Source organism: Onychomys torridus, chromosome 1 (genome assembly GCF_903995425.1).
Source record: "Onychomys torridus chromosome 1, mOncTor1.1, whole genome shotgun sequence".
NCBI classification, from domain to species: Eukaryota; Metazoa; Chordata; class Mammalia; order Rodentia; family Cricetidae; genus Onychomys; species Onychomys torridus.
The window spans coordinates 85,535,927-85,561,237 of record NC_050443.1 but is presented as its reverse complement, the minus strand read 5'-3'; the positions used below and the strand labels follow the sequence as shown (position 1 = coordinate 85,561,237).

The following is a 25,311-nucleotide window of genomic DNA, read 5'->3' as shown; positions in this document are numbered from 1 at the left end:
GTGGCCGTCTCCCAACCTACCCCTAGGACATGGATGATCCTGGGGAGACGAGACAGCCAGGCAGTCCAGGGCATCCTAGGTCAAGCCACCACAACCATAGTGGAGCATGGATGGGGCTTGAGCCTGGACAGTGCCTCAGATCAAGAGGAAGGTCCTGAGGGCTGGCCACCTGCTGCCTTACCCCAGCCCCAGGCCTTTTTTCTGTGTTGGAGCTTCACAGCCACACTTGGACTGGCTCTGCAGGTTGTTCATAAAATTGTATTTTGGATTTTTACATGAGAGTCCCCTTTAACCCTTCACAAATATATATATAATACACAAAAAAAGAAAGAAAGTGTCTTCAGCCCACATGTGTTGCGCCTGCCTCGACCAGCAAGGATGACGCAACACCGGGATCCTTCTTAAAACAGTTTAATCAGGCCCTTGATTAATTGCATTGTCTTTCTCTCTCCCCGGGGCAAGCCTCTCCCAGCACCTAAGTAGGGCTGGGCTGCCAACCCCAGGCAGCCACGTGGGCACTGTCCACAGGTTCACGCATATGCCAGCAGCACACGAATCCAGCCATAGCCAAATAAGTAGCTGTTTACCATAAAGAGTGTTTGCCATCGGGAAGGCAGAGGGTAGAAGCCAGCACCATCTTTAGGGTGCGGATACATGCAGCTCTCTACACACATGCAGGAGGCTCAGCAGCAGGGCAGTGTTAAGACACTCTGCTCCTTTTGTTCAGCTCATGACATCCTAATGTCACACAGAATTTCCACCCATGTACTAGGATAGCTCTACATCTATGGAAGCACAATATTTAAGATGGTAGAGCTGAAGAGGATGTCCACAGGAAGCCACCACACACAGTATAGCCTCATACAAGCTCCCATAGTCTAGAACACAGCATTCCCAGAGTGACCTTCAATGTAGCTCTCCTCACATGGCTGTTGCAATCCAGAGACAGTTCTCGGCACAAAGCCATGCAAAGAGGAGCCTACCAGGGCTGTTCACTCTAGCAGAGCTCAGAGACTCTGCCTGCAGCCACACTCAGCTTCCTGTGGTCTTTCCAGCAGTGCTTCACTCTACCCATATGCTTGCCCCTCTACACAGAGCAGTCAAATGAACCACACTGTCCCCACACACTCTGGTATAACCCAGTCTCCCCACCAATCTACACTGCCATTTGTACCCTTAGCATGGCAAACAACTTCTGTAGATCAGGAGCATGTGGAATGTGTGTGTGTGTGTGTGTGTGTGTGTGTGTGTGTGTGTGTGTGTGTGTGTGTGTGTGTGTATATATATATATATATATATATATATATATATATATATATATATATATATATATATATATATATATATATATATATATATATAATGGAATTTTCTAGCTCTAATGAACTCTGGACAAAGACACTGCATGAGCCTGGCAGTGATAGCCTCTGACCTTGTGTTCACACATAATTAGACATACTGGGACACAAACCTAGTCCTGCACAAGACTCATGCAGGGAGAAAAGTTCAGAACCTGGACTTTAGGGGGCCTTGATGTCTGTGCCTTGAGGTCCCACTTGGCCATATCCCATCTTTAGTTCATCACAAGGAGCTCCATTCCCTCTACTGGGATCCTGGGGAAGACATCTCCTTGAGCAATGCACAGCCAATCCAAGTAGGTCAGAAGATATGAATCTCTCCCCTGACCCCTTCTCCTTTTAAAAGCCCAGGAGAGTCTAACTAGGAAGAGGGAAAAAGCCAGTTCATTTCAATTTCTGCGAGACACCTGATGATATAGATCTGGGTGCCTGTGTCTAATTAATACTGTTTCATACTGACAATTCTCTGGGGGCTTGGGTTCTGGCTCTTGACATTCTCTGCCCCCCTTCTGGATTCTTGGAGGATGCTTTTATTTTTAGAAGCACAGATTCAGCTTTGGAAGGTCACCTTGCCAGCCTCCTGACTTGACTGCTTCCACAGAAGGGGGAGGTAGAGGATCTGTTTGGTAGCTAAGGCAGAAGGATTGGTCTGTGTCTTCAAGCATCACCTGGCTCATGCAAATAAATCACCTCACCTTGCAGGCCAAGCTGCCCTGGTTTCTGGAGCCTTGACCTCAGGAGACCTGGTGGCCAGGGGCTTTCCCTGTGGGGAAAGGCTGGGGGGCACTGTACAGGAGTGATGTCTCACACGTGGCAGGTTCTTGTTGCTGTGTGGTGCTGTGTTCTCCTCTGCAGGAGCCTAACCCTCTTTTTGTTGTTTATACTCAAGTCCACTCCTGTATCCTTGATTTCTAGTCTCCCTTTCCACAGCACCTTGCTCTCTTGTCCTCCCTCATCTTGCCCAGAGAATCCCAATTTGAAAAAGAAATTCTAGGATTGGCCCAAATCATGCCCATGAAGGTTTCATAATCAATTCTTTCAGCATATATTTCCTGGGAGTTCACAGTGTATATCTCACTCTAAAAGATTTGCAATGTGAAACATACTCATTTTACTTCTGGTTCTCCAGGAACATAGTTAAATGTGAGGTGTCAGATTCCTTCTGTACCACTTCTGTACTAAGTCTGTCATGGTGGTTTTTCCCCCACTATGCATTCCATTTATAAATATTTCTATTGTAAGATTGTGTACTCATGAGTTGAAAGGAAAAGTAACAACAACAAAACTCTAAGAACGCATAAGTTAAACAAATAATCATCAAATGAATTCTTGACCCTCAAGTGATTTACAAAGGAATTGTGTGTGTGTGTGTGTGTGTGTGTGTGTGTGTGTGTGTGTGTGATATGTGACTCAGATATCATAGCACTTGTCCAGCATGCAGCAAATAAACCAGGGATGGTGGCACACTCCAAGTGCTTGGGAAGTATCAGCAGGAAGATCAGAAATTCAAGGTCTTCCTTCGCTACATACAGAGTTCAAATAAAATATACAGACAGACTGGACTACATGAGACCATGCGTCAAAAAAAAGAAAGAAAAAGAAAAAGAAAAAATAGAAATACAGTAATCATTCTCTAAAATTTTACTTATAAAAGTATTTATTTATACAATAATTAAATAAAAATAAAATTATGCTGGAGTGGTGGTTCAGGGGGTAAAAGTGCATTCTCCTCTTTAGAGGGCTTGAATTCAGTTCCCAGCACCCATATCAGAAGGCTCACAACCTTATCTTCCAGAGGAATTAACACTACTGTCACCTGCATTCATGTGTACATATTGACATGCTTTAACCCACATAATTTAAAGTAGGAACTAAACAGTAAAATGACAGTAAAATTTCAATATTGAAGGACTCAAGTAAAGCAATAAAATATCCCCACTCCTTCCTATATACACATCCTAATACCACGGTTCCTCAGAGTAACACTGAATAATCCTTAGGGCTTCCATTCATCCGTTCATTCACTTAATCTTTTTTATAGATTTATGTATTTAATTTTATGCATGTGTTTTCCTGTGTGTATGTAAGTGTACCATGTGTCTGTTGTCCACAGAAATCAGAAGAGAGCACTATATCTCCTGAAACTGGAATTAAAATGCTTGTGAACCACTAATGTGGGTCCTGAGAATTGAACCTAGGTCCTCTGCAAGAGCAACAAGTGCTCATACCATTGGGTCATCTTTCCATCCCCTCATTTCCTTATTCTTAGATCATCTATTTTGGCTACAAGACTCTGTAGTTAAGAGTTTTCCTGCCTGGCCCAGTCAGGACAAATCTCTCTTACCCGCCAGTCCCACAGTCGCTCAGACCCAACCAAGAAAGTACACAGAAACTTACATTGTTTAGAAACTGTATGGCCGTGGCAGGCTTCTTGTTATCTGTTTCTTCTATCTTAAATTAACCCATTTCTGTTAGTCTATACTTTGCCACATGGCTTGTGGCTTACCAGTGTCTTTACATGTCGCTTTTCATGGCGGCGGCTGGCGGTGTCTCTCTCCAGCCTTCTACTTCCCAGCATTCTCTTCTCTCTTGTCCCGCCTATACTTCCTGCCTGGCCACTGGCCAAACAGAACTTTATTTACACAGAGCAATATCCACAGCACTTCCCCTTTACTTTTTTTTTAAAGGAAGGTTTTAACTTTTATATAGTACAATTACATATAACAAAACAATTATCTAGCAAGAATTACAGTTACAACATTAAAGAAGATATCCTATCTATCTTATATTTGTGAGTCTAAGGTTTTATATCTAACTTATCTTTTATCATAATTGAGGAAATTATAACTATCTAGTCTTCAACCACATCAAAGACCTCAGAAGAATATAATGTTACCTGAGAACCAGGAGAAGGATGTAAACATTTTTCAGGAGTCTTGCAAGAGTAGACAGAGACAGCTGGCAGCCTGGACAGTCACCTAATGTTCCTTTGTAAAGTTGGGGCATCTGTTTTCAGCCCACAGGGATAGAGTCTCTTGGTCACTTCTCTCAGTGTCCTGTAGAATGTCTGGCAGTTTCCTCTGAGAAGCAGGAACCTGAAGGACCATTTTGTCAAACAAAGTTTAGTGGTCACCTTTCTATGGGTCCTGCATGTCCAGTTGATCAAGCAGTCCAGGCAAGAAGAGTTTCTTGCCCAAATGGCTATTTTTGCCAAGGTGAAGATAAGATATGAAGTGTCTTCAATGCCCATTCTCCTCTCTGAAGTAAATCGGTGTTGCCAGGAGCAGACATGTCTCACTGTCCAGAAAGTCTAAATTTTTAAAAATATTTTAAATGCCATATTCTGTAGACCTTTGAAGTGTTTGAAGATTACCTGTCTATCTGAAATATCTCTGTGTATACCTAGAAGACTTAACTAACATGGCTATGAGTATGATTATCATAGATGACCAGTTATTAATCTATTTTTAATTATCTATTACAATTTTAAATGAGCTGTACAAACATAATACCTTAAACAAGAGTAGAAATATACACACAATATAACAAAATTAAGTTTGTATCAATAGACTAAAATCTAAACCAATGTAAAACATTTTAAACAAGTTGTTGTTCTTTAGAAGTAATCTTAATCTACCCTTTTATCCTGTTATATCTATATCCTATCCCTTTTCTTCTTTAAAAAGAGATCGCATTTATAATCAACCTGCTTTAAAGAAAAATACTGGTTTTTCCACGTTGGGCACCATTTGTAGTTAAGAGTTTTCCTGCCTGGCCCAGTCAGGACAAATCTCTCTTACCCGCCAGTCCCACAGTTGCTCAGACCCAACCAAGAAAGCACACAGAAACTTACATTGTTTAGAAACTGTATGGCCGTGGCAGGCTTCTTGTTATCTACTTCTATCTTAAATTAACCCATTTCTGTTAGTCTATACTTTGCCACATGGCTTATGGCTTACCAGTGTCTTTACATGTCGCTTTTCATGGCGGCGGCTGGCGGTGTCTCTCTCCAGCCTTCTACTTCCCAGCATTCTCTTCTCTCTTGTCCCGCCTATACTTCCTGCCTGGCCACTGGCCAAACAGAACTTTATTTACACAGAGCGATATCCACAGCAAGACTCCCAGATTCTTGGGGCTGAATCTGCAATAGTAACTCAGAGCCATGGTCCTCTGGGGAGACATGAGCTTCCCAGGCCAGAGACCACTGGCATCTGATGGTAATGTTGCCTTCTCACCATCAGCTGATGAAGACTTAGGATCAAGAACCTGTGGCTCTCTATTCATGAACATTCCCTTGAATGAGTACTTGCCAATCAGAAGTGAATTTGCTCCTCAGAGGGTAACTGACACAATCTGGAGCAACTTCTGATTGTCACCTTTGAGGACTGTGATGTGTTAACTGGCATCTATCAGTCAGACAGATTCCAGGTATGCTGCAAAATCATTACACAGGGAGGCCACAGCTATCTGGTCTACAGTGTGACTTGTGCCACTGTTGGAAACAACGTGTAAGGGAGTGTGCAGATGCTCAGTATATTTTCTGGAATGCTGAGAAGAGCCAGATATAAGGAAATGGAGGAACGCCTGCCTTCTTATGAGACAGACAGTCAGAACGCAGGCGGGTCACTGGTGCTGAGTGCCCTGGAGGGTAGATACAAGGGGAAGGGAAATGCCGTGCCTCGTTGGCTCTTGCTTGGTGTGGTCAAGTGCAGCACTGTCAGCAGGGCACATTGGGAAATTCTCGGGAGTGTGTGCAAGTTCTCTGTCTGCCAACTTGTAATCCTTTTCTCTGATTGTGCCTGTTATTTGATTGTGTCAATGTTACTTGTATTTTCTGGCTGCATAGTGCACTTTTATATTCTTCCTGCATTCTCCTAGTGAATTCCTTCCCTTATACCCAAGAAGGGTGCTGCTGAAACTATGCTGACCATAATATTACATTCACTACCCTGTGATTTGTTGGGACAAAGAATGGGTACATAACTCAAGTGGATTGTTGGAGTCATCCCTAGGATTGATAACTAAATATTTTTTAAAAAATCTCATTTTACTGATGTTATTCACTAGGAGACAGAAGACTAAAATTGTGTGCTTTTTGCATGATATATAGTAAAATTAGAATAATATCACTTTAAGTTGACTTATATATGTTAATGGTGTGTAATACGTACCCCAAAGAAAGAACTAAAGTAATACAAGGAGTTTCTAGCTAAAAAAAAAAAAAAAAAAAATAACATGAGATAATAAATGTGTGTGAAAATACTTAGTAATCAAAAAGGGACAGGTATACATGGGAAGAGGACAGAGTCAGAGAGAAAAATCTAATAGAAATGAAAAGCAAATTATAAGATGACAAATTTAAACAAAACTATCTCAATAATGGCATTTAAAATAAATGGTCTAAATCTTTGTTTTTAAAAACCCCTGAAGCTTGGACATATAATTTGACCAATTGAAGCTCAGTTAAAGCCTTGACTGTCCATTTAACCTTATTATCTCATGTTTATTTTTTTAGCCAGAAACTCCTTGTACTATTTTAGTTCTTTCTTTGGGGTATGTATTACACATCCCTAACATATATAAGTCAACTTAAAGTGATATTATTCTAATTTTAGTCTTCTGTCTCCTAGTGAATAACATCAGTAAAATGAGATTTTAAAAAAATATTTAGTTATCAATCCTAGGGATGACTCCAACAATCCACTTGAAGAGGAAGGGTGTTGCATCAGCCTCCCTTCCCCACTTGAAATACAAATTCTGTTCTGGGCATCTAGATTTGGATGTAGCTAGAAAATAGTGATAAGACCAGCCACTATGGGAAAATCAGAGGAGCAGTGAGTCACTAGTAAGCCTGTAAGCCTTAAGGAAAAAATAATAATCAAGAAACAAGATTCTTATTGGCATCAATGTGAACTTCTGTCACACAGAAAAGTGGCTAGATATTCTCTTAATGGTTCCAACAAGAAGAATTAGGGTCCATAAGCAAGAGCCACAGATCTCTAATATTCTCTTCTATCACTATCCCAAACCATGGGCTGTCTTTGAAAATGGTGTACTTCCCCATCTGTTCAGAAAGTTTCAATGAGTTAGAAAAGAATCGAGTATCAATAAGACAGTTGAACAAATGGAAAGGCTTTTTTCTCTTGCTGTTCTGATCCCCTGTAATCCCATAGATCAGACACAGACAGAAGGGGACAGGTAATGAGGCAGGCAAACATAGAGACAGGCTTAGTAACCCGAGTGTACTTGGCTTGCACACTCCTCTTCTAACAATGTACCTAAGAAACCTTTTAGAGTACCCCACCTACATCAAGCTACATGTATATTTACTTTAAACAATGGAGATATGTTATTCCCCTTAGCAACTCCTTGATAATGCCCTGTTTCATTCAAACATGTCCTACAACAAACCCTGCAAAAAGGGAGGTGGGTCCATCTGGCCTGAATTAGTTTTGGGTGCATGTTCAGTAAGACAAACTGTGTCCTCTGAGGAAACTTATGTGGAACACTCAATTTATCATATTATTCCTATGCATGATTGGATATGCATATTATTAAAATCAGATGTATCACAGCAAGGGGCATTGCAGTGAGCAGTCTTATGTAATCCAAGCCTGTCAATCAAAACAGAGAAACTTGGACATGAAGCTCTTTCACAATCTAACTCCTCCTTTTCTTGAGACTTGTAAAGGAAGACACAAATAATAACTAGGACCCCTTGAGGACTCTCACTCCCATAGCCAGCTGTGACAATTGCAGTGCATATTTCTTTTTCATCTGCATTATTGTTTTGCTTTTAAATAAAGTTTTCTTGCTACTTTGAAATCTATTTGCACCTTTGGGACAATTCTTTAAATAAAGGACCAAGAACTTGCAAACACTTGGCCCAGACAGTGATGTCTGGATCAGGACTGTTATGTCATCAGAACCACAACTAAGGATGTATGGTGTGACTGACTTGGAGGGAAGAGCTGGAGATGAGGTCTGTTGCTTAATAATGTTCATCCACATCCTAGGAGCATAACAGGAGATGGTAATACACAGCTGAATTCCAAACATATGTGTCCCTGGAAAAGGGATTTGGGGCATGGGGCCTTCTTTTTTTTTCCTCTCCCCTTCCCTTTCTCTTCAATATTGCCTTCCTAATAGATACTTTGAGACTCCTATAATTTTTTCATCCTTCTGATTTCCCAGGGGGTCATGTCTAACTAAAAAATGGTCCTTGGATAAAACAATGACAGCCATTTTTAAAAAATTAAAGGGCCCCCCAAAGGCTCTAGCATTTAATTTGAATGTCAGTAACTATTCAGAGGAGTTTAAAAAAAAACACAGAACCTCCAATCTCAATAGAAAAAAGTCACAAAAGTAATTTTAGATGAAAATTTGTTTTTAAAGACAGTGGGAATCTCAGAACATCCTCAGAATTGAGCATTGTGTGCTGGCTTTGGGTACAGCATGTTTCACTGGCTTTTGAAGAAAACATTATGATGAGTTGAAAGTGATTTTGAATTCACCCTGCATCCTCAGCACCTTCGTCATTCTGAAACTTTCCATCTAAGAATTCATGCTGCTTATCGAAATTGAAGATGGGGCTCCAGTAAAGATGCCCTGTGGAGAGAAGTATGGTGGAAAATGAATCAAACCAACATGTATGTGGTGTGAATAGTCACGCAGAAAAGCCCATTTTTATTCTACCTTGGATGAGATTTTGCTCAATGATAATTACAGGTCAGAGGGCTGTTTTGTTGTTGTTAGTAGTATCTGTGGTTGGAGACAAGCACTATGCATCTTCCCTTTCTGTCCCTATTAACTACTCCCATCCCACTTGTATGATTCTGACATCCTAATACTTGAGTTCCTTATCTCAGTATTCAGAATGTCCCTAAGCCTGTGCTTTCTGCTCTGGCAATTCCTTGCCCATACTTCCATTATCATATGAATTTAATAGGGCTGGCAATATGATTCAGTTGGTACAGTACTTGCACAGAATACATGAAGCCCTGTGTTTGATCTTCAGTACCACATAAAGGTAGGCATGGTGGTGCATACCTGTAACTCTAGCACTTGGGAGATAGTTACAGAAAGATCAAAAGTTCAAGGTCATCTTCAGCTATATAGCAAGTTCAAGAACAGTCTGGGCTATATGAGATCCTGTCCTTTTTGGGGGAGCGGAGGGAGGGAATAGTGTTTCTCTATGTAATTCTGGCTGTTCTGGAACTCACTCTGTAGATCAGGCTGGCCTTAAAGTCAGAGATCTGCATGACTTTGCCTCCCAAGTGCTAGGATTACAGGTGTGTGCAACCATGCCTGACTGAGATCCTGTCTGAAAAATAAAAAAGATTCTATATTGCCCAATTCCAGTCATTTCTCCCAGTACCCCCACAACCTGAACCCTCCTGTTCCTATCCCCACCTGCCCCTAGTCCACACACAAAAATCTATTGCTTCCAAGGGAGATCCACACTTCTCTACTTGAGTCCTCCTTGTGACTTAGCCTCTCTGGATCTGTGGATTGTAGCATGATTATCCTTTACTTCATAGCTATCTAATGTCCACTTATAATTCAGTACATACCATGCTTGTATTTCTGGGTCTGAGTTACCTCACTCAGGATAATTTTGTCTCTAGTTCCATCCTCTTGCCTGCAAATTTCATGGTGTCATTGTTTTTAAAAGCAGAGTAATACTCTGTTGTGTAAATATACTACATTTTCTTTATCCATTCTTCTGTTGAGGAACATCTAGATTGTTTCCAGTTTCCAGATATTATAAATAACGCTTCTATGAGCATAGTTGAGCAAATGTATTTGGGGGCACAATGTAGAAACTTAGTATAGTGGCAATTCCCTGGAATCTACAAGAGTGACCCTAGTGAAGTCTCTTAGTAATAGGGGATATGGAGCCTGAACTGGCCATCTTCTATAACCAAGCAAGACTCCCAGCAGTGGGACTGGGACATAATCCCAACCACAAAAACCTTTGACCTACAATCTGCCCTGTCTACAAGATATGCTGAGGTTATGGTGATGTGGCCAACCAATGACTGGAGCAGAGCCAGGGCACTTGTACAAAAGAAGGGGAGGAAGGATTGTAGGATCCAGAGGGATCCAGGACAACACAAGAACAAGGGTCATAGACTCAACTAAGCTATCCCTGAGAGGCCTGCTCTTCCTTTTTAAAGAAGGCAGAGGGGGAGTGGATCTGGGGAGAGACGAGGTGGGAGGGACTGGGCGGAGTGGTGGTGGGGAGCCTGCAGTTGGGATGTAATACATTACAGAATAATAATAAAAGATAGTTGTCAATCTGAGACACAGAAGGCAAGAGCCGTGCATTCCTTTTGCCACATTTATCCAGGGAAGTTAAATAGGAGAGGTAAATTATCTTTCTCAAGGTCACTGGGCTACTTGGTATGGGAGCCACACTCCCAAGCAGGCAGCCTGACTTCAGATCCTATAGTTCCTCCATGTAGGGGGCCTGCCACAGCCAACATTCTCTTTGAAGCTTACAGGGAAGGTAGTCACAGGGAAGGTGGTCACATTCTTTCTTGAATAGTGAAGATTTGGGGGAACTGAGAAAAGTTGGACCGTGAGGGGGAAAAAGAAAGAAGAAAAGGACCTAGATTCTTCTTTTTGCCTCACTATATCCCCACCCTCAGGAATGACTTTCTGTCCCACCCGTTATCATAAAGAATGGTTTTTGCCTTTTCAACTAGTGGGAAAAGAGAGAAAGGCAGTACCTCAACTAAATCCAATTTGAGAACTGGGGCAAATGGTGCTTTAGCCAAAGAGGATCTACATTTCATCCAAGTGCAAACATCAGACTACTCTCCTCTGGGTCCAATTGTCTAACACTATTGCGGAAAGAGGAGATTTGGTGTGTGTGTGTGTGTGTGTGTGTGTGTGTGTGTGTGTGTGTGTGTATTACAATTGATCCACGTGAGTCTATTAAATGGATAACAGAATTTATTAAGGTATAAATTGAGGAAATACATACACAAACACAGAATGGAGTAGACAGCAGAAGTTGTCCTCTGATCTGACGAGGAACAAATCTACCTTCCAGACAGGAGCAGGGAGAAGGGGCATGTGACCCTTCTCCAATGCCTTAGAAGAGGTCACATACAATGACAGGAAGCACCGCCTCCTTTGAGCCATATAGGCCAAGGTCATGGGCAGAGCAAAATACCACTACATGTGTGTATGAACACAGAGCTTGTGCACTCTAACATGGAGCTATATACCTCTTCATTTAAATGTATTTACTCATTTATTTAGCAATTACTTGATGGATATGTACTAGGTTCTAGGCATTACAATGGGCGCTGGGAATGCAAAGAACAGAAAGATAAGAATCAATCCATAGCTCCAGAGAAGCTAGAAAACAAGGAGGACCCTAAGAGGGATGCATGGATCATCTTGGGAAGGGGGAACATTTAAAATTTCCATGAGTAAATTGGGGATGAATGGGGGGTGGGCAACAAAAGGGAGGAGATGGGAGATGAGAACATGAGGGAACAGGATGGTCGAGCGGGAGGAGGGAAAGAGTGGGGAAACAATGAAAGAGATATCTTGATAGAGGGAGACCTAATGGGGTAAGGGGTGCTAGGGAAATTCCCAGGAATCCATAAGGATTAGACTACTAGCAATAGTGGAGAGGGTACCTGAACTGGCCTACACCAGTAATCAGATTGGTGAATACCCTGTCATCATAGAGTCTTCATCTAGTAACTGATGGAAGCAGATGCATGCAGAGATCCACAGCCAAGCACCAGGCCTCGCTCCTGGAGTCCAGTCGAAGAGAGAGAAGAGGGATTATATGAGCAAGGGGGGTCAACATCATGATGGGGAAATCTACAGAAAAAAACTGAACTAAGCTCGTAGGAACTCAAAAACTTTAGGCTGACAACTGGAACTTGCATGGGACTGGACTAGGCCCTCTGTATCCAGGAGAGAAACACGTAGATGGGCCTGTTTGAAGGGCCCCTAGCAGTGGGATCAGTGCTGTGGATATCTCTCTGTGTAAATAAAGTTCTGATTGGCCAGTGGCCAGGCAGGAAGTATAGGCGGGACAAGAGAGAAGAGAATTCTGGGAAGGAGAAGGCTGGGAGAGACACCACCAGCCGCTGCCATGAGAAGCAACATGTAAAGACACTGGTAAGCCACAAGCCATGTGGCAAAGTATAGATAAGCAGAAATGGGTTAATTTAAGATAGAAAAAGTAGATAACAAGAAGCCTGCCACAGCCATACAGTTTGTAAACAATGTAAGTTTCTGTGTGCTTTCTTGGTTGGGTCTGAGCTACTGTGGGTCTGGCGGGTAAGAGAGATTTGTCCTGACTGGGCCAGTCAGGAAAATCTAACTACAAATGGTGCCCAATGTGGGGCAAGAATTTCCACCTAAAACCTGAGCAAAAAGATTCTAAAACGGAGCTAAACACAGCTTCCTAGTTGTCTTTCTCAAGGTAGCGGCAGCCTGCTGGTTTGAGCTACTATGGCGGGTTTCTGGCATGTGCATCTGACCTACAGTGTGGCGGGAATGAGGAGTCTACAAGCGGCACTTTACTCTGCTGCATGGTGGATTTAGCCTTTGCTAGTTTAAAAAAAAAAAAAAAAGGGTTTCTGGGCTAGCCGCTGCTTTGACAGAACTGCTTCTGATAGTTGATGGTACACATAGCTCCAGACCCAGAGCTGGCAGTAAACTGTACCGCCGCCATGTTGGGAAGCAGAGGTGGGTGGAGCCAGCAGCCACAGCAGCATTTCAGTCTTACAAAGACAGATATTACACAGAGAATCTGGTTTATGTTGTCTTTGGGATTTTTAACTGCAGAAAAAGATTTGATCGTAAAAGATGTTCAGTTAAACAAATATGTAAATTTTAAAGGTACCTTGACTTCAAAATTTGGATATAAGGATATGTTGCTTTGGAAAAGAGTCTCTGCTTTTGTTTCCATAGAAAGCCAGAGGCTATGGATTTGTTCCAGATTAAGATACATCAGGTTTGATCAGCCAAGACCACCTGAAAGGTCTCCGATGACACCATGGCCCAGATGATCCAACATCCAGAATGCTTTCAAGGCAACTGGCTCAGAGGTTCACCCTCACGGTCTACTCCATAATCCTAAAATTTTCTTTGTGTCCCCATAAGATACAGTGCCCCCTCCAACAAAAAGTAGTAAGAAAAACTACGCCCACATTCCCAAAATTATCAAGCTGGCTTTGGAGATGAAATTGGCTCACTCCTTCTCTAAACCCAGACATATTGCTAAAAGAAAAGGTTAAGAGATTCTTATGTCCCAAATCAAAAGAGCCCTCTGGTATGGGACAGAAAAAAAACCAATATTTTTCTTTAAAATAGATTGATTATAAACATGATCTCTTTCTAAAGAAGAAAAGGGGATATGATATAGATATAATAGGATAAAAGGGTAGTTTAAGGAACTTACTTCTAAAGAGCAACAACTTGTTTAAAATGTTTTACATTGGTGTAGATTTTAGTCTATTGATACAAACTTAAAGTTAATTTTGTTATACTGTGTGTATATTTCTAATCGTGTTTAAGGTATTATGTTTATATAGCTCATTTTAAATTATAATGGATAATTAAAAATAGATTAATAATTAGTCATCTATGATAATCATACTCATAGCCATGTTAGTTAAGTCTTCTAGATATACATAGACATATTTCAGATAGATAGGTAATCTTCAAATACTTCAAAGACCTACAGAATATGGCATTTAAAATACTTTTAAAATTTAGACTTTCTGGACAGTGAGACATGTCTGCTCCTGGCAGCACTGATTTACTTCAGAGAAGAGGATGGGCATTGAAGACACTTCATATGGAGTTTATCTTCACCTTAGCAAAAATAGCCATTTGGGCAAGAAACTGTTCTTGCCTGGACTGCTCAATCACCTGGACATGCAGGACCCATAGAAAGGTGACCACTAAACTTTGCTTTCAAAATGGTCCTTCAGGTTCCTGCTTCGCAGAGGAAACTGCCAGACATTCTACAGGACACTGAGAGAAGTGATCGAGAGACTCTAGCCCTGTGGGCTGAAGACAGATGCCCCAACTTTACAAAGGAACATTAGGTGACTGTCCAGGCTGCCAGCTGTCTCTGTCTACTCTTGCAAGACTCCTAAAAAATGCTTATATCCTTCTCCTGGTTCTCAGGTAATATTATATCCTTCTGAGGTCTTTAATATGGTTGAAGACTAGATAGTTATAATTTTGCTTAGTTATGATAAAAGATAAGTTAGATATAAAACCTTAGACTCACAAATATAAGATAGATAGGATATCTTCTTTAATATTGTAACTGTAATTCTTGCTTGATAATTGTTTTGTTATATGTAATTGTACTATGTAAAAGTTAAAACCTTCTTAAAAAAAAAAAAAAGAAAAGGGGAAGTGCTGTGGATATTGCTCTGTGTAAATAAAGTTCTGTTTGGCCAGTAGCCAGGCAAGAAGTATAGGTGGGACAAGAGAGAAGAGAATTCTGGGAAGTAGAAGGCTGGGAGAGACACCGCCAGCCGCCGCCATGAGAAGCAACATGTAAAGACACTGGTAAGCCACAAGCCATGTGGCAAAGTATAGATAAGCAGAAATGGGTTAATTTAAGATAGAAAAAGTAGATAACAAGAAGCCTGCCACAGCCATACAGTTTGTAAACAATGTAAGTTTCTGTGTGCTTTCTTGGTTGGGTCTGAGCGACTGTGGGACTGGCGGGTAAGAGAGATTTGTCCTGACTGGGCCAGGCAGGAAAATCTAACTACAGATCAGGATCTATTAGTGGTGTATGAACTGGCTTTCTGGATTCCATTACCTGTGTGGGACACCTTGCTGAACCTTGATGCAGGGGGAGGGGCTTGGTCCTGCCTCAACTGAATGTACCAGGCTTTGCTGACTCTCTATGGGAGGCCTTACACTTTTGGATGAGGGGATGGGGAATGGGTCAAGGGTGGGGAAACTGGGGGGGGGGGGTATCAGGAGGAGGGATGAGAGGGGGATCTGTGGTTGGTATGTAAAACTAATAAAAAAAATTAAATAAAAAACAATTCTGACTGTAATGGAATAGCCACTCCAACTGCCATTGTAGCACCCAGAGAACTAAGTAACACTATTAGATTGAAAGGGGTGATTAATAAGGAGTAGATGATCAGAGCTGGTGAGAGGAAATGCAAGTTTAAGTAGGGTGGCCCGGGAGCCCTCAAAGAAGGCACTGTATGAGAGGAGACCTGAAAGAAGTCAAAGTTGAAGGATGAAGACTGACAAGGGAAGCAGCTAGTCAGAGAAAGTGGTCGGGACAGGAGCAGGTCTGAGCAATGGCAGAAAGCTGGTGTAGCTGGAGTGGAGAAAGTGTGCAGGATGGTGGCAGAGAGGTGAGAAATGTGGGGAAGGACAGGTCCACATCCTGGAGGGCATGAAGGACTCTGGCTTTGTGCTGTTCTTCTAAGGTAGGTTGCCACGTATCCAACCCTGTCCTTGAACTCATTACAGAGGATCACCTTGAACTTAGATTCTCTTGCTGAAATTACAAATGAGCACCACAACACCCAGTTTACGCTGTGCTGGGGAATAAGCCAGGGCCTTCTGCATGCTAGGCAAGCACTCTACCACCTGAGCTACATCCCTAGCCCAGGACTCTGGTTTTACTCTGATGAACAAAGGAACCACAAGAGGACTATGGTCAAATTAGTGATAAGATTCAACCAAGAATTGAGAATAATCACCTCTGCTTCTATCTAAATAGCAAATTAAGGAGCTAGCAGAGAAAATTAAGAGCATGTTTATGACATTCAAGTGCTGTTTTTTAGCTAAATTCTTGAGGCTGTCTTGATTTTATAAGGTCTCTAGTCATTAGAAAGTATTGCTGCATTAGATAATGCAGCATATCAGAGGGGGGGCTACTTTCTTTCAGAAAGAGTTGTAAATGGGGGCTAAGAAAATACTCTCCCCAGGAACTCAGGGATAGCAAAGCAAGAGATCTTCTGAGTTTAAGATAATATAGAAAAGTGTAAGAGGAGCCAGATGTGGTGGAAGATGTACATAATTCTAACACTGGAGGACTGTGTTTAATGCTAGCCTAAGCTACATATTAAATTCCAAGCCAGTTTAAAGTATGAGGCTTATTTTGTTATTTTTAATTATGTGTATGCATGTGGGTCTGTGTAATGGGTTATATGCATATTAGTGTTGGTACCTGCAGAGGCCAGATGTATCAGATCCCAGGAGCTAAAGTGACAGGCAGTTAGCTGTGAGCTACCTGACTTGAGTGCTGAAGATTGAATTCAGGTCCTCTGCAAGAACAATAAATGCTCTTAACCAATTTCTCCAGCTTCCAGTAAGATTCTACCTTAAAACAACAATAATATTATAAAATACTAAAAGGCTGGAGTGATGGCTCGGGGGTCTAGAGCAATTCCTGTTCTTCCAGAGGACCCAAGTTTGGTTCTCCACATTCATGTTGGGAAGCTCACAACCACTTTTAACTCAAGCTCCAGGGGTCTGATGCCCTTTTCTAGCCTCTTAAGACATCTGCACTCACATGCACATACCTCTACATACATACACAGACATAGACATAGACATAGACATAGACACACACACACACACACACACACACACACACACACACACACACACATACACACACAGTAAGTTAAACAAATAAAACAAAAACAAAAGTGTGAGACAGAAAGAAAGTAATCACCCTGCAAAAAGAGCTTGAAAAATTCAGCAGGAAGGCTTTCCTTTATTTTTTTGTGCCCAACCTTACCCACTCTCCTTCAGACCTCCAGCAATCAGGAAATGAAGGCTTTCCCAGCTTCCAGGAGCCTCCAGACACCTCAGAGGAAACAGCCTGAATTCTGTGAAGCTGCCTGTTTTGTAGGTCAAAAATAGCATACTGTAAATTTTATGTTGTCTAACTGATGACACGGCTCAAGGTGAGGACTGTGATGACTGCAGCCCTCGATGCTGTCATGAAATGCCCCCCAGCTTAGCTGATGGGAACTTACCCCAAAGAGAATCGACCCTGAGAGACCCAGGCAGCCAACGGTTCTGACAGAGACTAAACTTGCAGAATCAGGGCCAAGCAGGTAAGGATGTTGCCCTGGGGGACTGGAGCTCAGCACAGGGTGGCAACAACAATAAGGAAGCATGAGATTTGAGGTGGAGAAAATCACTCCAGGGCAAAACAGGACTGGAAATGATAGAGTAAGACATGTCGTCAATTTAGTGAAAACTGTGACAAAGAAGGCGGCGGCACCATCCCTGTGCTTCACCTCTTCCACTGAGTCTGCTCTAACCCTGAAACCAGGATGGGACAGGGATTCACACAACGAACAGTTTCACCAAAGCAATACCAAGCAAGCCAATATAGTGATAGGCTGACCCTTACATAAACCCAGACTTGGGTTCCAACAGGAAACATGCTGATATAAGAGTTCTCAGAACATGTCCCCCTAGTTCTGCATGTTTGTGGGGTGAGGAAGAGTAGGTGATAGGACTGTTGAGGAAGACAGAGGTTGTTGACCCTGTCAGGGTTTGCACATCAGATCAACTGTAGCCAAAGGACTTTGCTGACTGTGCACTGGCAGCCAGCTCAACATGGTCTACAGGGAGCTGTTGGTCTTATCTAAGATGACAAGGAGCGAACAAAGAATCTCAAGGAAGAAGGTAGCATGGTTTTTCTGGGAATCACTGTGGCTGTAGTACAGGAAACAGACTACCAGCAAAACCAGGAAGTCATTTTGATCATCTCTTCTCAACTTTTCCACTTGTGACACTTTTATACCCAAGGAATTTCTTTACACTTTGGGTGTACAGGCATTGAAAATAAGTATATGAAAAAAACATTAACTGAGACTAAATCATAACAAAATTTATTTTAAAACCATTGTTGGGTTCACATACAAATCAAGAAAAAGCAAATTTGCATAGTAATGAAAAGGAAAGCCTGGTTATTTTCACATGATGAACTAAGTCTTGCTTGGTCTGATTATGCATGCTGACAATCCCACCAGTCAGGAAGTGGAAACAGGAAGGTCAAAAGTAAGCCTAGCTACACAGAGAGTTCAAAGCCAGCCTGGGCTACATGAGACCTTGTCTCAAAAAAGCAAAGCAAGGGATGGAGAGATGGCTCAATGATTAGGAGTGCTTACGGCTTTTCCAGAAGATTGAAGCTTGGTTACCAGCATCCATAATCAGTACTTATAACTGCCTGTAACTCACACTTTCAAAAATGCGTATTGAGTTATAAAAGTGCATGCATGTATCAATTTGCATTTACATAGGCATATACAAGAGAAACTAATAAAGTTGATAAAAAAACATACATGGGACATTTAATATTTTATTCATTCATTCTAATGTATGTCATTCTCCCACCTAAACCAAGTCCCCTGAAGACCAGTACCAAACTGCTTTCTCCATGACAACTGCTGCGTCTTCCTAGCTCAAAGCTATTTCTGCATTTCATAATTTTGCATGCATCCTGTTTGCATTGTTACTTGTGTTTTCTAGGTTATGGCTTATTTTTCTAACAACTTCCCAATATATTACTTTTATAGTTATAATAGTTTATTTTATATTAACCCCTGAGAACTAGAAAAAAAAATTGGCATTGTCACCACAGGTCAGTTGATTCACTAGGTATTCTGAAAAGACACCAATGTGGACCTTAGTCCTTCATTCTTCTTTGTTATTTGGATTGATAGAGGCACCATATGTTCTCAATCTTTAAACTACAAATTTCTGGTGCCCAGGGATAACAGAGGATTGAGTACCTCACAAAGTGTGCTGTTGAAGGCAGTATTGAGAATTGAAACTCCACTTTCTGCCTAGCTTTAAAAGACTATCAGTACAGCATAGACATTCAGTGCTGTGTAGCCCAGCTACCTTTCTAGGGAGAGGCTGCTCCCTCCTCTGTCTCTGATTTGCATAGACAACAATTGTTCAGGAGCTCCTCTGTTTACACTGTTCCTTCCCTGAAGGGGAAAATAAATCTACTTTCTTTGAAATCATGTTATGTCAGAAGTCTGCCTGAGGCAGAGAAGGCTCTACTATGCATAAGGGCTCTACTATCACCTCACAAAAACATCTATTTTTTCAACCCCAAGAAGGTGGTCAATGGCTATTAAACTAATTTGAATTTGGCCAAACAGTACACATGCCCAATATCTGGGCCCCCCATAGGCTGAGGGCAGATGTACACCTTCCATTGTATCAGCTCTCCCCACCCCCACCTGCTTCTCCCCACTTTTACAGAAAGATTTATTTACCAGAAAACACAATCTCAAACCAATCTCTGCCAGCTCACCCATTCACAGGTTCTGAAATGGAGATGTTCATTGTGAAACAGAGTATTTGTTTAACTACATAAAGATGTGTTGCTTTTGTTTAAGCTGTATTTGTTTAATTACATAAAGATGTGTTGCTATTTTACCTTGCCTGCCTAATGAACCTGATTGGTTTAATAAAATGATGCATGACCAATAGCCTATAGCTAGGCAGAGGATAAACAGGCAGGGCTGGTGGGGTAAGAGAAAAGGGGGACCATCCATGTAGACAGGATGGAAGCAGGAAAGCAGGATGGATAGTACATAGATAAAGCAAACAGGCCTTGGGGCAGCACATAGATTAATAGAAATGGGTTAATTTAAAGTTTTGTTTTTTAAAACTAACTAGAAACAAGGTTAAGCAAAGGCTGAGCATTCATAATTAATAATGAGTCTATGTGTCAAGGTGTGGGGGCTGGCAGTCCAAGAAATCCTGCTCTAGTTGTCAGTCACTAATTAGTTGTTTTTTCCTTCCACTCTCCTTCCTCTTAAGCCTGACGGCGACACTCCAGGTGATATTTGCAGACAGACCCCTCCCAGCCCTGAGTGTCAAACACTAGTCTGTGTCTCGGGTGAGCCCACTATTCGAGAATATTCCGCTTACTAGAGCAGCAAAATGTTGACAGAACACAGCTCAGCTCCATGTCAAGTTTCCACTTCCGTCTTCACAATCGATGCGGATTCTTGAAAGTGCATCATTAAACCCATTACATCAGCTTATCGAAGATGATGGCTGGTGTTTACTAAAAGAGATGCTTGCCTCATAAAATCAATAATGACAGGGTAAGGCTCTGAGTGGAATGGACAGTCTGGAGTTCCAGTCGGACATGGCTCCCACATGGGCAGTGTCACTCAGAAGCTGCTGTCAAAAGTAGGCCAGCCTCAGCACTGCATTGGGCCCTAGGTAGCTGCCATCAGGCAGGCTGCCCAGAGCCTCAAGGCCATTTTGCCCTGACTGTGGAAGCTTGAACCTGGCTAACCACATCTCTGGTTAATTAGCACAGAAGGCAGACTCTCAGTAACATAACCACTGCCCCAAAGGACACACTGATAGTAGTTTTCTTACAAAGATCTTAGAAACTATTGAGCTTTTGGTTTCTTTCCCACAAAATTTCATGTTGCTCAGTCATTAAGTAGGCAATAGTATTTGCCAAGCATGTGGTAAACCTTGGGTTTGATTCTAGTACACACTGATAATCCACCTCAGCACACAGGAGCTGGAGGCATGAGAAGCAGAAACTCAGGGTCATTATTGGCTAACAGAAAGTTAGCGCCCAGCCTGGGACACAAGAGGGAGATTGGGGAAGGGGAGGGGAAAGAGGAAGGAGAGAAGAGAAGGGGGAGAGGAGACGGAAAGTGAAGGAAGTATGGACAGGTGGGGAAGAGAGAAAGAAGGGCAGGGAAGGAGAAGGAAGAAAGAGGTAAAGTTGACCAGGCCACAGATGGCACTGTGGAGGCCCTTGAAGTACCTGTGAGGCAGTGTGGGTTGAGACACAGGAGACACAGGGAAGAAGGGATGGAGATTTATGGTCTATGGGATGGACTAGTGCACACATACAACTCAGGCCAGAGATGACTTTGGCCCTCTTTCAAACATATTATTTACATACTATTTCAGTACTTATTAGAACAGAGGTCAATTCATCTGCCTGGTAGAAAAGAGGTTTCTGGAAGAAGTGTTATTTTTTCCTCTGCCACTCACGTGGCCCAAATCTCAAACTGCACTGTCAAAAGACATGTTGGCTGGTGAGCTCTCTGCAACCTGAGCTATGTAGAAGTGTCAACACTCTCCCTAATTGGCTTATTAAAGTATTGTTTCCAACCATAGGCAATGTTTTCCCAGAAGGACTACTGATTAATAGCTCTTTCCACCTGAATGATACAGTTCCACTATTGATTAGGTCTCTGGAAATCTGTCTGAGCAGTCTGTTCCTTATTCTCATTCTGTTGTACCATCTACTGTAACAAAAACAAACAAACAAAGAAACAAACAAACAAAACCAGACTGTGGGCATGAGACACTGGGGGTGGGTCCTACTGGTATGAGTGACTCACTGGGTAGAGTGTAATGGGAACTGCTGAGTGGCTCTTAGAAGTATGCTAGAATCCAGTCACAGTTCTCAACTCAGAATGATAAGGGATTGTGAAAAGCAAGGCATGATAGTTCATGCCAGTAAATGGAGGTAAAGGCAGGAAGATGGGGAGCTTGAGGTCATCCCCAACTATTTAGTGAGTTTGAGGCCAGCCCAGGCTACAGAGACCCTGTCTCAAAACAGCAACAAGAAGTAAACCACCATACCAAGACACAAAGTATGCAGAGTATGTTCATTTTCTTTAGCAAGTGTATTCAGGAAACAACTTTGCACATGGGTGGTGAGATGGGAGAATCAGGGGTAGAGAATGAAGCAGGTGGACTCTGCAAAGTCAGATGATGACAGAGTAATGGGGCCGGGTTCTGGGAATTGAGGGAAGTTTCTTCATCTTGTGTGTTTCATTGTGGTAGAGTAGACATGACACACCATTCACCACTTTAACCATTTCTAAGGGTGCTTTTCAGCAGCTATTAGCACATTCAGAACTTGCGGCCACCAGCACTCTCTCCATTAACCTTATCACTCCAAACAGACACTCTGGAGCCATTAAACAGCCTTCCCATCCTCCTCCCCTGGCAACCTAGCAGAGATTTTGAACTTGAAACTTCCTATTCCAAACTCAGCTGTGAATTTCTGACAGCCCTGGGAACCACTGCCTATAAGGTGTAGGCAGCTCACAAACACATCTGTGTTGGCCATTCTGCCTGAGAGCCCAGTGGTACTGCTGCCCAGCTGTGGCCCTGTAATTTCTTTGGTTGATAGAGATCAGCCTCCTTTTCTTTCTCCAGGAGCAGTCAAACAGACCTCAGTTACTTCTAAAATCAATTCTAGAATAGGGAGAGGAAAGACTGTAAAAGATAGAGATGGTGGATAACATCAAGGAAATAATGTCTTTGGTCACAGCAGGGCAGGTGCACATATGCACTCAGAAAGATTGAGACAGAGTGTACAAGACTTGTACAAGCTCAAGCCAGACAAAGCTCCAGCATGGAGAGGGGAAAGTAGTCAGTAAAGCTCACCACTAGCTGAGGAGCCACTGACATTTGAAAACTCCTGGGAGAAAGAGAGTAGGTATACTTTAACACTGTGACCCTGGCAGGTAGACCATACTCCAGAGCAGGCCCCATGCACAAGAGCAGTAATGCAACATAAACTGGATTTGATTGGGCAGAGGAAGAAAACTCAAAGTTAGGAGGGGGTGGGTGGGGAGGGTAGATTTGGGAGGAGGTAGGGAAGGGGACTGAATATGATAAAATATATTATATAAAATCTATGGATTGATAAGTATATTTTAAAACACACGTTAGAATGGAGACTAACTGTACCAGAGCCACAATGCCTACAACTGGACAGACATGACATCCAAGAGACAGGGAGAGAGAGACTCACTGCTTAAATGGACCAGTTCAATTCCTAAGCAACATCCAGGCCCACTCTGGAAAGACAGAGGATTTTCTTCCCACCCACCCCCTGTGTGTGTGTGTGTGTGTGTGTGTGTGTGTGTGTGTGTGTGTGTGTGTGTGTGTGTGTGTATGTGTGTGTGTGTGTGTGTGTTAACCAAACAGGGGGTCTGATGGCCCTGATACCTGGAAGAGATTAAATTCCAAAAATAGCTCAAGGCATTAAGAATACACAGGGAGTGAGCAGCTCCTGAAGGAGAGGGCAGTGAAACCTGGCAGGAAATGCTAATGAGGATTCTTCAGGAATTGTGCATCAGTGGGATCTTCCTCTACTCAACCTCAAAAATATTCTTCAAAAGAGGAGGGATTATGGATCTTCCTCCCTGACCCAGTTTGTTAAGAAGTCTCAGAAGGATGTCAAACTGATCTGCAATGTAAGAAACTAACTATGGTTTAGATGGACTTTCTAGCACTGCCCTTTTTTGAGTAAAGCCATGCTGATGGCCAGGTGACATATTCATGGCCATCTGGTGACATTTGGGGTAGAGGAACAGATTAACAGAGATTGGTGACGGTGGTAGAATTGGTGCAGGGTCCAATACAAGATTCTTAGGCGGCTCCATGGAGGTGAGCACATCTCTGAAGGAGGAGGTCCCCTGTTTTTTGCTTTGTTTTGTTTTGTTTTGTTTTGTTTTGTATGAGAATGTGGTCATACAACAATTATTAAATGCTCAGTGACTGGAAGGAGCTCTCCTTCAGTGAAGATGGAATGTTTTTTAATTCTGAAATTATCAATCAACATAAGTCTGGGTGTTAGTGCGAGGTCCCTGTTAGGAAATTATAAATCTCCTGTCTCAGTGCTCCAGAGTAAAAGGAAAATAAATGCAGTCAGAGTCAGCTTGCTTCTTCATGGAATCACCCCTGCTCCAATGCTCCAGAGCCACCATCCTGGCAGCCTGCAGTACCCTCCTCCAGTGTGTGTGTGTGTGTGTGTGTGTGTGTGTGTGTCTGTCTGTCTGTCTCTCTGTCTGTCTCTCTGTCTCTCTGTCTGTCTGTATCTCTCATTAGGGCCTGGAGCTCACTGGTTAGGCTGGTGTGGCTGGCCAGAGACCCCAGTATCTGCCAGTCTCTGCCTCATCAGAGCTGAGATGACATATACAACCACCATGCCTAATTTTTATATGAGTGCTAAGGACAGAACTCAGGACCTTATGCTTGCATAGGATGCACTTTGTCAACTGAGCTATCAACTGCCTGCCCTCCACCACCATCTACTTTCTTTAGTTTCTACATATGCCCCACTGCCCAGTACTGGGCTTGTGCTTTTAAAGAGCAAATGCTTTGCTGGCCCTTGGCCTGCTCCCCAAAGCTCTGCCTCCACTGAGTTTCTCATGCCCATTTCAATATGACAAGACAATGTGCTTTTCTCTGTTCTGCTTTCCATCCTCTTGACAAGCTGCTGTCCAAGTGTCAACATGGAAGGTCAGTAGTGTCTTTCCTTCCAGGCCAGTGGGAGCCTTGTCTAGCCTGCCCTCTACTTCTCAGGACCTGTGGTATGTCTTACTGCAGAGATGCTGCCACCAGTATCACTGACACTGTAAATGAGCTTCCTTAGCCTTAAGATCACTGCCCTGCTCTCACTGGAAAGGATCAATGAAGTCTATTTGAATACAGTATTGGTCAACTGATCAGTGCCAGCCACTTTTCCAAACAGGAAGATCAGCCTACAAAGGGAATTGGGAGAAGTTTCTTCGATGGCTGTGTGCAAGACTTGTTGGGAATACCTGACTGGAAGGGGAAGCAAGGTCTGTCAGCTGTTCAGGAACAGGATCCCCATCCACCAGTAGAGCATCCTCAAAGACACACAACTGTTCTGCTTCTTTCAGTGTATAACAACACAGCAAAGCAGCTCTAAACGTGTGGGTCATAACCCCTTTGGGGTAGAATGACCATTTCATAGGTGTCACATAGCAGATATCCTGCATATCAGATATTTACATTATGACTCATAGCAGTAGCAAAATTACAGGTATGAAGTAGCAACAAAAGTAAATGTACGGTTGGGGGTCTCCCCAACACGAGGAACTATACTAAAGGATCGCAGCATCAAGAAGTTTGA

The 25,311-nt window shown here is 42.5% G+C and overlaps 1 pseudogene; it reads right to left on the bottom strand.

The window, feature by feature from the left end:
- The window catches only part of LOC118577094, a 72,138-nt pseudogene that overhangs the window by 6,398 nt on the left and 40,429 nt on the right, over positions 1 to 25,311 (bottom strand).